Source organism: Nelumbo nucifera, chromosome 1 (assembly GCF_055504915.1).
Source record: "Nelumbo nucifera cultivar China Antique chromosome 1, China Antique-T2T, whole genome shotgun sequence".
In the NCBI taxonomy this organism is placed as follows: Eukaryota; Viridiplantae; Streptophyta; class Magnoliopsida; order Proteales; family Nelumbonaceae; genus Nelumbo; species Nelumbo nucifera.
In genome coordinates, this window is record NC_142649.1 from 178,055,718 (window position 1) to 178,068,953 (window position 13,236).

General features: G+C 38.6%; 1 pseudogene; it reads right to left on the reverse strand.

Moving 5' to 3' along the window:
• Positions 1 to 9,675: 9,675 nt before the first annotated feature.
• On the reverse strand, positions 9,676 to 12,135 carry LOC104600434 (uncharacterized; annotated as a pseudogene).
• Positions 12,136 to 13,236: the final 1,101 nt, after the last annotated feature.

Below are 13,236 nucleotides of genomic sequence, written 5' to 3' on the forward strand. Positions count from 1 at the left end.
GGAATTTATTGTAGCCAGAATATTCGTCTCAGACTCCAATGTATAATTTTGAGACAACTGAAAATAAAACCTTTTGCACAAGAACTGCAAATATCTAGGGCTTCCCCTCTTTTGGTCTAGGAATAAACATTCTAAATTATCTTTTATCCTAGACAACATGCAAGCAAAACTCAACTCTTGGAGAGCCACAGCTATAAGCCAAGCTGGCAAGAAAGTACTAATTCAATATGTTTTACAATCTATTCCCCTCCATGCCATGACTTTAATTAAGTTCCCCCATAAAACTACTGACCAAATGGATAAAATAATCAAGAATTTATGGTGGGGAACTTCTAAATCAAAATCTCATCCATTCCGTTGGGGTACTTGGAATGTCCAAATGTTACCTAAAATTGCGGGAGGTTTAGGTTTTAGAAATCTCCAATTAACTAATAAAGCTTTACTTAAAAAAAACAGCCTAGAAATTTCTAAATGAACAGAATAATCTATGGGCTCAACTTTGGAAATCGAAATAACTAAAAACCCAAAACTTGTTTCCCCATTTGATCTCAGCTTCATGTTCCATTTTTTGGAAATTAGTAGCTCCAACTCTGATTAACCTTGCTTCTGAATGTGGGTCGTTAATTAAGGAAGATTTTGATTTTCCAATTTCACAACAACCTTGGATACAAATGCAAAACCAATTTTACTGGATATCTTTTCCTTTAGCTCCTCAATTTAAAGACTTGAATAACAAACATCTTATTTAGAATGGTCAGTGGAATCGAAATGTTATTATTTCTTCTTTTGATAATGATGAAGCAACTAAGATTTTCAATACCCCCATTTTTCCTACTTCTCATCCCACTTCTTGGATCTGGTTCAAACATAGCTCAGGCAAATTTTCAGTAAAAGAATATTACAATAGGAACCAAGGAATGCCTAATACATCTATAGACCTAGACCTCAGCTTTTGTCTTGAAAAACTTTGGAAATTCAAAACGGCACCCTGTTTTCAACTTCTGTTTTGGAGAATTCTTAATAATTTTATTCTTATAAAAGATAAGATCTTTCAAGATAGTCAACAAAAAACCTTCCCTATGTGTAACTTAGAAGTTGAAAATCTAAATCGTTTATTCATGAATTGCACTTTTACTCAAGCTATCCTTTTTGCCAAGCCTTGGAATATTCATTTCCAACATATATTTCAGGGATCTTGGACTATCTGCATTAGAACTCTCTATAATCAAATTGCAGACTACTGTTTATTCATGAATATTTTAAACTGGATAGTTACAGCTTCTTACTACATTTGGTAGGCTAGGAATGAAAGGATCTTTAAAAACAGATTAATTTGACCTACCAATCTTCTGATCCAAATTAATAACTCTTGCTTATAATCACATTATCACTCCAATATTGATACCCCTCAAACCTAACACTTGATGGATAAAATCCCTCTAAGCATAAATCAAAATTTGGATCTTATTGTGTTTACTGATGCTGGAAAAATCTCTGATTCTCTATACACCTATGGTGTTGTTTTTTTCTAAAAAAATCTATCTTGTTTAAAAATCACTGGAGGCAAAACTAATCAAATTTCCTGTCTTTCAAGCTGAATTGTATGTTGTGCTGCAAACATTATCAGAACTATCACTCTGGGGAGTTCAGGAAGTTTGTATATACTCTAATGCACAATTTGTTCAAGCGCTTCAGTTGAAGATAGATCTACTCTGGTCCTGCCAATGGCTTTTGTTTAGGATCAGTCTGTTAATTTCAAAGTTTAGACTTGTCTCTTTTGGGTTTGTAAATAGGAAGTTTAATACTACTTCCCACAAGGTATCCCCAACTAGCTAAATCTCATTGCCTATCATCTTTTGTATTTAATGAACATCAAGATGGGATACCTAAAGTGGAGAACTTCGTTATCTTGATTTAAGTCTTAATATTATGCATCTTTCAAAAAAAAAAAAAAAAACTATTAGCAAACATTAACTTCTCTGTGACCATTGTGGCCCTTCTTTTATCTTGATTAAGAAAGGGAAATAGAGAAGAACAAAATGAAACACGAAAAAAAAACAAAACTCTACTAGATTGATTGTTTAAGGATGAAAAAAAAAAGATAAAATAAGATACATTATCTGGTTAATTGGCCAAGGGAAGTTCCGTCACTAGTTGGAGAAGACGATGGAGAAAAAAGGGTCAAGCGACCAAACCCTATTTTTTCAACATTCAAAGGGCATAAATAATAATGTGGGCATTAGCCACATTACTACACATGTTATTTATTGTTTTATTTACCACAAACAAATAAGACAATGTTTTTTCTTTTCAAAAAGAAGTGGCAACTTCATTCCATTTAAGAGTATAACAATACACGAGGAGATACAATAGAGCTAAAGCCTATAGGCAGTTGACGTTTACATACAAAATATGTTATGATATGAGTTGCGAGAGTCATACTTTTATTTACATAGACAAAAATAAGACTTCAATGAAGTTATTTAATAGCCTAATGATATTTGTGGGGTGTAGATACTCAATCCATAAGGTGAGTTTTACCCAGCTATTCATATATTTCACTAGTAGTTGGGAATCGGTATGTACAGTGAGTTTGTCCTCTTGGTTCAGGATGACTGCCTTAATATTTGTAGGGTATAAACGGATCGAATTCGAATTGGATTAGATAATATCCGAATCCGAATCCGATTAAATATTTGAATATTTGATTTGATTTGAATTTGATTAATTAACTTAATTGATATAAAAGTATATAAATATATATATTATTTATATAACTTAATTGTTATATATAAATTATATAAAATGTTTTATATAATATATAAGAATAAAGTAATCGAATTATTCAAATCCGATTAACTATTTGGTATGAATAGGATATCCGAATTTGATTCAATTATGTCAAATATTGAATTCGAAATCGGATTTTCGAATACCGTTGACACCCTAAATACCTGAAAATTAGAGCCTTTAATTTTGCATCATAAGGATTGACTACCTAGCAAGGCCTTCACTAAGCCACAATTTGACATCCATGTAAGCATTGGAGGATGAATGAGTATCTTGAATTACTTGTAAATGGATCATAAGAACCATCTATTTGTAATAAGCTTCCATTAACTGAAGTCACTTCACTTTCTGTTAAAAGGGAATCAGTAAGTCGTTCAACATTAGGTGGTGAGTACACAATTCACTTTGATATAACTTCAGATGGAGAGAGTATTTGATTTTCAAATATGGCTTTGTTCCTGGCTTCCTAGATTAAGTATAACATGACACAACCTTGTCTAGCCATTTGTAAGGCTTCAATGTTGTCAAATCCATTATGTGGTTGTTTAGCCAATCTTGGAGAATTTGATGAGGAAGCTGAATGTTAATATGATCAATATTTTATTCCAATCTATGCTTGGCACCAAATAGCCAAACTCGCAATGATGTTCCCCACTGACCATGAGTAGGAGTAGTTTGTGGTGACCAACTCGAGTCGCGAAAATGCTACATGGCGGATTTGAAGGGCAAAGCGAAGCTGGTGGAGGTAAACCTGGAGCCACTCCTAGAAAGTGGCTCGCCTAGTAGAAGACACTATCCCGATGTCGGTCTCTGATATCGACCCCGAGAAGACAGTCTAGATCGGCTCACAACTCAAAGAACCCCTTCGCTCCGAACTAGTAAGCTTTTTTTTAATTGAATATTGATGTTTTTGCCTAGTCAGTTGCCAACATACCCAACATAGAGTCCTTTGTAATAACACATAGACTAGATGTAACCCTTTGGTTAGACCAATTAAATAGAGGAAAATGAACTTTGCCCAGGAGAGGTGGAGAATAATTGATTGACGAGGAGGTTGGGAAGCTCCTCGCAACAAGCTTTATTAAGGAGGTTGAATGCCCAAGCTAGATTGCAAATGCAATGCTCGTAAAGAAGGCTAATGGGAAATGGTGCATGTGCGTTGACTACACCGACCTAAATAGAGCCTTCCCAAAGGATAGTTTCCCACTTCCTAGTATAGGTCGACTGGTAGATGCGACCTCGGGATTTGAGTTATTGAGCTTCATGGATGCCTATTCCGGCTATAACCAGATCTGGTGGGATCTTGTTGACCAAGAAAAAACAACTTTTGTAACTGAAATAGGTCTCTATTGTTATAAGGTCATGCCTTTCGGCTTAAATAACACTGGGGTGACCTACCAATAAATTGTAAATAATTTTTTCCCCTTTGATTGGAAGCAAGGCAGAAAGTCTATGTCGATGACATGGTAGCAAAGAGTAAAACCTTTAAAACTTTAACCTCGTCGACCACCCCCTCGAGGGCCGACTTGAGGGAGACCATGTCGAAGTTTATGTGAGTGGAGCGGCTTGAGGTAGCAGTGGCATAGTTTGAAGCCCTTCTTGAGGGTGGGCGCGGTGAAACCCCACTCCTGAGGTACTCGGGCGAACAATATAACTCCTCGATGGCTAATTCCCTAGTTCAACGGATGTTCTCGAAGTGCTCGCTATGCCTCTCCTTGTGTTAACGAGTGTGAGCGTTAGGAAAATAACTCACTTGGGCTGGAAATGGAGTTGTCACCTATTAGATTAAGAAGTGGAGGTGATGGGACCTCCAAAAATGGTATCAAAATCAATTATTATTTTATAGTGACTCCAACAGCACGAGACATTGGCTAATCAGTTTGGGTAATACTCAGAGGGAGAGGATAGGTGTTAGGCACCTCTCTCTCGGGTCCAAAGGTGGGGCCCTCATGGGAGTTCTGTTCAAATGTGAGCATGAACAAATAATCCTTAAATTAATTAAGAACACACTAACAAGTAAGACGAAACTAGAATAAACTAACTAGAGAATCAAACACCATTTATTTATTTACTTTGACCTAATCGCTCTCTGAAATCGGAGCCTCAAGTTAATAGTCTTCTCCTGCCCTAGTTTCAATGAAGTCGAGGAGGAGCATAACTAGTTACAAACTAACAAAGACATTACACTTTTATCTTTCATTAAACGGAATTAACACAAGCAACATGAATCTAAAAAGGCATTTGAGACAGAAGACACAACAATTAAAATTTAAAATTCATCCACCCTCTATTCAAGTTGAGATAAACCATGGGAAAATAAGGACAAAGAAGCATAGATACCGAAAGGTAAAAATAGGAGGAAATAAAGGGGATCTATGCACTTAACAAAGATGAAAATCAAAGATAGAAATGAGATCAATTCTTTATATGAAAAAAAGAAAGAAGTCCATACAATGACAAGATGGATGTGAGCATGGTGAAATTGGAGGTGATACTACGAGCTTACAAGAGCTGGTTCGATAGAATCGATTACTAGCCCCGTCAATTCTTTCTCGCCCCAAACTCCGGATCCGAAGAAACAATTCAAGTAACCTAAAACAAATAAAACCGGGCACGGGAAAATGAGAAGAATCTCACATGATTTAAATTCGGCCTGAAACCGAGGTCAAGAGTTGGAAAGAAGAAATAACCGCAGGGACTCAAGAGATTGTGATAATGGTGCTGGTGTTGCTACTATCTCTACGTTAATCCAATGAAATGAATTAATTAATGACCGATACAAGGACGGCCGGTTTAATTACCATCAAATTTGTTTGACTGAGAGGTTCTATAGAGAACCCTTGTTGTTTGGGGAGGCCGAAACACTTATCCACAACTAAAAAACAGAAGAGCTTCATAAGCCCACGACCAAGGAGAAAGGGAAGAAAAAAGATAAGAGAGGAGAGTGGGGGAAGTAGAGAGGATAAAGGTTGAGGAAGAAGAAGATAGGAGATTAGAAGTGGGTCGGTTGAAAGCAGATCGCCGCTGGAAAAAAGAAGGGGGTGTAACGAGAAGAAGAAGAGGAGGAGGAGGGGAGAGAGAGAGAGAGGTGGGCAGATTTACCGCTGTTGCAAGTTGTGGCGGCGGTGATGAGATAGAGGGAGAGAGAGAAAATGGGGGGAAGGGGGGAAGAAGAAGTAGAAGAAGAAGAATAGGGAAGAAGGAAGAAGAAAGAGGAAAGAGGAAGGAAGAAAGTGGGAGAGAAAGAGAGAATAACTAGAGGTTTGGGGGGAAGTTTGCCACCATTCGCCACTTACTGGTTTCGTTCGAATAGGGGAGACTAGGAAGAAGAAGAAGAAGAAGAAGAAGAAGAAGAAGAAGAAGAAGAAGAAGAAGAAGAAGAAAAGAGATTGTGGGGGAAAGACACCAGTGGTTGGAGAAATCGATTGCCGCTCTGTCGCTGTGTGTCAAAGGGAGGAAGAGAGTGAATACTGGATTAGGTTATACTGAAAACTTAGGTCTTTATTTATATTAGGGCTAAGGGGCAATTTTGTAATTTAGGTAATTCAGGAGTATTTTGGTAATTTTGAGAAAAATGTCTCAAATCGGGTTTCTTTGATGGATGATTGGGATTTTGGGCCAAAAAATGGAGGGTTGACATTAGGTTTGCGCACTGAGAAGGGTTTTGTATGAGTAGGCTACTGAGATTGGCTAACACAGAATCTTTTGAGATTGAAGGGTAAATGAGAGTACTTTTGGTTGAAATTTCATAGGGTAGAGTTTTCAGACATTCTGAGTTGGTTGGTGCAGTTAGATTGAACCATTTGGGCTTGGATTGTCATATCTGGAAAGTGTTTGATTTAGTTAATCTAGGGTATCGAAATGGAATCTTTATGTGATTAAGGGGCAAACCAGGTCTATTTTAGATGAAAATTTACAAGGTAGTTTAGATTGAGCCAACTAGACTCGGATTAGGCAAATTTGAAATCCGATCAATCTGCGACCTTGAAATGGAACCTTGGCACGATTGAAGGGTAAACAAAGGTATTCTAGGTTGATATTTCACATTGGGTGTCCAAGATTTTGATGATGATGTTTGATTAGTCTTGGTGGTCAAGATTGTAGGAATTTGGGTTAATGAGATATTCTGGAATAGAATCTTAGTTTGATGGAAGGGCGAATGGGAAAATCTGGGGTTGAAACTTTATCGGTAGGTGCTTTGATGCATCCAGAGTTTAATGGTGTGGTTTGATAGGTCCAAATGTGTTAAGATGAAGGGAATCTAGATTTTGAGTGTTTAGGCTAATGAGAGACGTTGGAATGGAATCTTCACTTGATGAAGGGGTAAACGGGGAAATCTTGAGCTAAAATTTTACGAGTAGGTGTTTTGGGAGGTCTAAGGCCATCAAATTGGTATCAAGCAGGTTTAACGGTGGATATGAGGGCTCTCTAGGTGAAATTCAGGCTTTTTAGGTTTTTGGGTGTTTCAGAGAAGTCAGATGGATCTGATCGGGTGTTTGTGGCAAATTGAGGTTCAGGAAGCGGACCAAGAAAAAATTGGGTGCTGACAATGAGTTTTCTCCTGTGCCCCAATGTTCAAGATGGCGATGTCCTACGTAGTGCCACATTCAGCCCTTAGACTCTTCGAGCTCGGGCGAACAAATTGGGTTGGTGCCAAGAAACCAGCTGAACTAAGTCACTTTATTTCAAAGACCCATATCAATCTGCTCCCTTCGTCGAACTGACCTCAACTCGGGAGTGGGGGCAATTGATGAATGGTGACTTGGCCTTCTAGTGGCATCACGACACGTGGCATTTTAGAACCGATGCATGATACCTCAGCACTATGTAGGCAACAGCTTCAGATACACCTTGAGCACACCTCACATGCCTTGACTAAGGCAGAGACCTCATCATAAGGGGCGAACTCTCGCCGCCAACCTTATTGAGGCCTAATTAGCGACCTACATGATGTGGTAGCCAACCATTACGTGTGGGTTATCGTCTCCGAATCCTCCGAGATCACGTCGCCTCATCAACAGAGTTGACTCCTACCCCTCCCACTTTGGAGGCAGCCGGATAAGCTCTATCACTTTACATGAAAGTCATATCCGAGCATGAAACCACTTTTGAATGAGGTGGACCAGTAATCAATGTCCTCCCAGAGATCTCAAATGTGTTACATGAAGTCTATGACAACTTGCACCTATATAAAGGCATCTCCTTGATTAGAGAAGGTATGCACGATTTTGCTCTTAAACTATCTAGCTCTCCCACTTTTTAGCATTCACAAACACCCTTCACTGACTTAAGCATTGGCGTGCCCACTTCTGGTAAAGCACTTTGGGTACTTTGATAGTTGCCTTGCAACTCGGCCAACCGAACTACTCAGCCCAATGTTCGAGCTGTCCTCCAGCAAGGAGCACCAAGTTGTGCACCATCAATGACAAAACATAATGCCACCATTTACATCTTACGCCCAGATTCAAGGGGAGAATATTTTGATGGAAATTTGAGGGATATAAACATTTAAAGGAATTAATATTTTGTTTTAAACATCTTTCTTATGAACTCCTCAACAAAATGGAGTTGTTGAATACAAGAACCAACACATCTTGAGCATGGTGAGATCATTTTTTCTTGACTCCCATGTCCCTGTTACCTTTTAGGTGGAGGCAACCAACACTATTGCTATGTATTTCATTAACATCATCCCATATTTAGTTGTTAGTAATCAATCACTATTTTGTTGTCTCTTACATCATTCACCAAACTATTCTATACTTCATGTCTTTGATTGCGTATATTTGTGCATCTCCCACTCCATGAGCATGCTAAGTTTATTGTTCAATTAGCTATATGTGCCTTTATGGTTATAGTTTAGAACATAAGGATTTTTTTGCTATGATCCTAAAGTTTTGTTGTCTTTACATATCTCGAAATGTTGCATTTCTTGAGAAACTATCATTATTTGAACATATTGTTAAATTACTAGCACCATCATTCTCTATTTTCGTGTAATCTTGCCTTTATAGGTGTTTTTGAGTCCCCAATATTGCATCTTCAACTCTACCTTAGGAAGTATCTAACCACACCAACACTTATGCCTCCTCCTGCATCATCTGTAGACCTTATTCCACCTACATTTACTCCTCATGCAAGTGACCCTTCACCTCTTACTCTTACACATTTATGCCATTCCTCTAGAGCTTATCGTCCTCTTGACGGCTATGGATTTCTTGCAACTCATAGCTCCCTTTCTACTATTTTGTCATCTATAGATATCTCAAAGCCTTGTGGGTAGGCTATAGCAGTTAAGAATTAGAAAAATGCTATGGACTTTGAAATCCAAGATCTATTAAGAAATAATACATGGGAACTTGTTTCCTCTGAACTAGTTGCCTCCACTATTGGTAGCCATTGGGTATGATTTGTTAAGCTTAGGGGTGGCAATGAGTCAAGCTTTTCACGAGCTGCTCGAGCTCGACTTGACTCGATTATGAAATGAGCCGAGCTTGAGCCTACTAGAGCTTGGCTCATGAGGCTCGCTAGCCGGCTTGAATATATATATATATATATATATATTTGATGTTTAATATATATAATAAATTATAGAAAATAATATATATATATATATAATAAAAATATTATAATTCTTATTTTTTAATATCAAATAAAAAATAATTTTATATATAATTTTTTATTTTTATAAAATAATTTTTTTCAAAATCGAGCTGGAGCTTATGAGTTTTTGACTTGAGTCGAGCTCAAGCTTAAGGTTCTAGCTCGAACCGAGCTCGAGCCTTGTAGAACAGTCTCGAGCCGAGCTCGAGCCTTGTACAACAGTCTCGAGCCGAGCTCGGGCCTCGTACTATTCGACTCAGCTTGGCTCGAATCCACCCCTCGTTAAGCTAAATCTAGATGGTAGTCTGGATAGATATAAAGCCCGCATTGTTGCTTACGGGTACAAGGTATTAACTTATTCTCGACATCACTGTTGTTAAGCAATAGGTTATTCACCAAATGAATGCAAAGAATGTTTTTCTTCATGGACATCTCTTTGAGATAGTGTACACGAAGCCTCTTTTGGGCTATTATGATGACCCTAATTTGGTCTACAAACTTAAGAAGTCCTTATAGTGACTTAAACAAACTCCAAGAGCTTGGTATGAGAGATTTCATGGGTTGTCATTGAAGAAAGATTTCAAAAAGTTCCTCAAATTATTCTCTCTTTACTTTGAAGCACCCTCAGGGCTTTACTCTTTTTCTGGTGTATGTCAATGGCATAGTTATTACCGGTGATGACTTGGAAAGGATCAATCTATTGAAGCAACTTCTTAGCCAATCCTTCAAGATGAAGGACCTTCGTCTAGTAACCTACTTTCTTAGTCTTAAGGTTACTCAAAGTGTTAGGGGAAATACTTTATCAACCAACGGAATCTATGCTAGTGATTTAATTAGGATGGCTAGTTGTGAGCATCGAAAAACGGCTCACTTGGGTTAAAATGGAGTCGCCACCCATCAATTATGGAAATGAAAGTGATGGGACCTCCGAAAATGTTTTTCAAAAATATTTTGGTCTAATAGTGACTCCAAAGCCCATGCACTAATTATAGACTTGGATGGGAGAGGGAAGGGGTTAGGCACCCCTCTCCTAGGTCTAATAGGTGGGGCCCACATAAGATACCAAATAAGTGCAATCATAATTATTTAATTAAATGAAAACATGCTAGCAAAAGACAAGAACAAATCAACAAATCTATCGTACCAATTTTCATTGTCATTTTATTCTAATTTGTATTTTTATTATTTTTATACTTTTTTGTTTATTTTTATTACTTTTGTTTATCCTTTTCCATTATCATTATTGTTTTATCCCTTTTTTTATTTCATTTTCCTAATTATTTATTTCATTATTTTCTTTGTTATTTTTTATATTATCTATTTACTATTATATTTTTAACTATTCCTCATATAACCACATTTGTGTATCCTACCCTCTCTCTCCCAACCCTTTTCATTATTTCCCATGTTTATTTATACTCTTAATAAAATTTCAAAAATAGATTAACTTTTTAAAAATAATATCAAGGACAAAAATACTGTTCATCTTCTTCCTGTACAATCCATTCATCAGCAACATTACCGGCCACGGCCTCCGACAAAGAAGGCAACTGAGGGAAAGAACAAGCCTCGAGATAGTCTTTGTAAAGACGATGGGGAACCAGAGCTTCTTGTAAGCGGCGATGGAGAGAAGGGATTTAAGACTCTTCACTGATGCTGGCAGGAATAACTCCGAGGAAGAGGAGAAGCCGAGTCGCTCCAGAGTCGAATCACTTATCGAGTCTGTCATGGCCAGGATTGACCCAGACACCACCAAAGACTGAACCAGGTGCGGATGCAACTCCGCTATCTTGAACGCCACCATCCCACCATAGCTGAACCCGACCACCGTACACCTCTCCACTCCAAGCTTCTTTAGTCCCTTCACCAGACACTCGGCCTGGAACGTTGGGGAACGGTCGCTGCTGTTGGTGATGGATCCACCGAAGAACAGAAGGTTGGGGACGTAGACGTTGTACTTCCCCGTTAACGCCCCCACCTGAAACTGCCACGTTACAATACCTTCCGCGTTGAGCCCATGCACTAGAACCACAACAGGCTTCTACGCCTTCTTCTTCTTCTCCGACTGATCATTGACGCCTTCTTCACTTTTCTTATTGAGTGTTTCGGATAGAACCCAGAAGTTCATGCTAGTTCCAGGCTCGATTTCCACAGTATGGGGCCTTAAGCCCTGCGAGCTTCATCAACCCATGCAACAATGTCTTCTGTGCTGCCACCAAGTTCACCATCTTTCTCTGAAGATTCTCACAAATACTCTCCCTCCCCCCCCTCACATGCCGAATGGGAGAACGGCCACCTTAATTAAATTCGGAAGAAAAGTGTAGTAGGTTGGTGAAATCTTGAGATACGCACTTTTATCCAATTCGGAAAAATCATTAGATGTGAAGTGTTGCTTGCACGAAATCTGACGTATGGTCTGGGTTTCATAAGTAGCAGTAGTTAGACTCCACTTACACCAGTGTGTTTCTCGGCATTGATCTGAGTCCAATGATTCCCCGCCATTTCTCCTTCCCTTGTGGTTGGATCAACTGCACTAACTACCTTGACCATGTTTGTCCGTTATCTTAAGTCGTCGGTGGAGGGAGAGAGAGAGGTTTCCCGCCGTGTGTGGCCCCAATACCCAGTCCCGACTTACATTGCATATATGCATGAAACATGACAGGGCCGGAGTTGGCCAAAGTGACAACACATTCATACCTAACCATACATCCACCAGCGCCGCCGCCACTGTCTCTGCCTCCGCACACCTCCGGCAACGTTGCCGGAGACGGTGGCGGGCGGTGGCACTGATGAATGGAACGTAAGAGGTAGGAGATGAACAGTATTTTTTCACTTAATTGATATTATTTTTAAAAAGTTAAGTTACTTTTTTATGGATATTAGGGACCAAAAAGTATAATCCCTTTATTTATTACATTTGGTTAATTATTTATCTCCCTCTTTTTACTCCTATTCTAAAATCAGCACCTCGCTCACATAGAAACAATAATTCGCTTTTCTCCTTATCTGCGGATAAGTCGAAGCATCCTTGCCATGCTGTCATCCTTATCTCATTTTACTTTTCCTTCTTTTTATTTCCTATCGGTTATTATTATTTTTTATGTAGGGTTATTACAACCAGCTCCACGCTGACAGTCCCCAATCTACAACAGAGCAACAAGAAGGTCCAGGATCCCTCCTCAAAGTTCAGTGGGGCTAAATCCAGCAGCCTTCTCGATTTAGGCACACCTATTCTATTGTGTTGAAACCTCCACAAAACACTATGTTTACTGATACCACCAACTTACAGAAAGTTGTGAAACCCACGTCCGAACAGATTCTAAATACAACCGATATCACAAACTTCTATAACGAAGTAAATAACAAAGGACACAATATAATCTGCAACTTGTCATCTTTCTTTTTTAATCAGGACTTAATATTCAATGAAACAGAAAAAGAAAATTCGATGAGACAAACTCACATCTGTATGCATAATCGACAGCATTATCAGAGACGAAAGGTAACAAACAACACTTAACTGACTGATCTTCTTTCCTAAAAGTGACTAAGTAGATATCCTTTCGAAAACCAATCCACTCACAACAAGCGGAAAAGCTATGAAAGATCTGAATAGGCAACGGGAGATTACAGGAGCTGGTTCAGCATAACTTCAATTCTCGGCCAGATCCCGGTTGCAGCAAGTATACAAATGAACTTATGAAAATAAAATGAAGAAGAAAGAGACTAATGAGGGAGAACTTATTGCAATGTCTGGCCTAAGAAAAACCGATGGGTAGAGGAAAATTACGTCTGCTGCAATTTCTGATAGTTGGCAGTCGAAGAGAGGAGATCCTCGGGGAT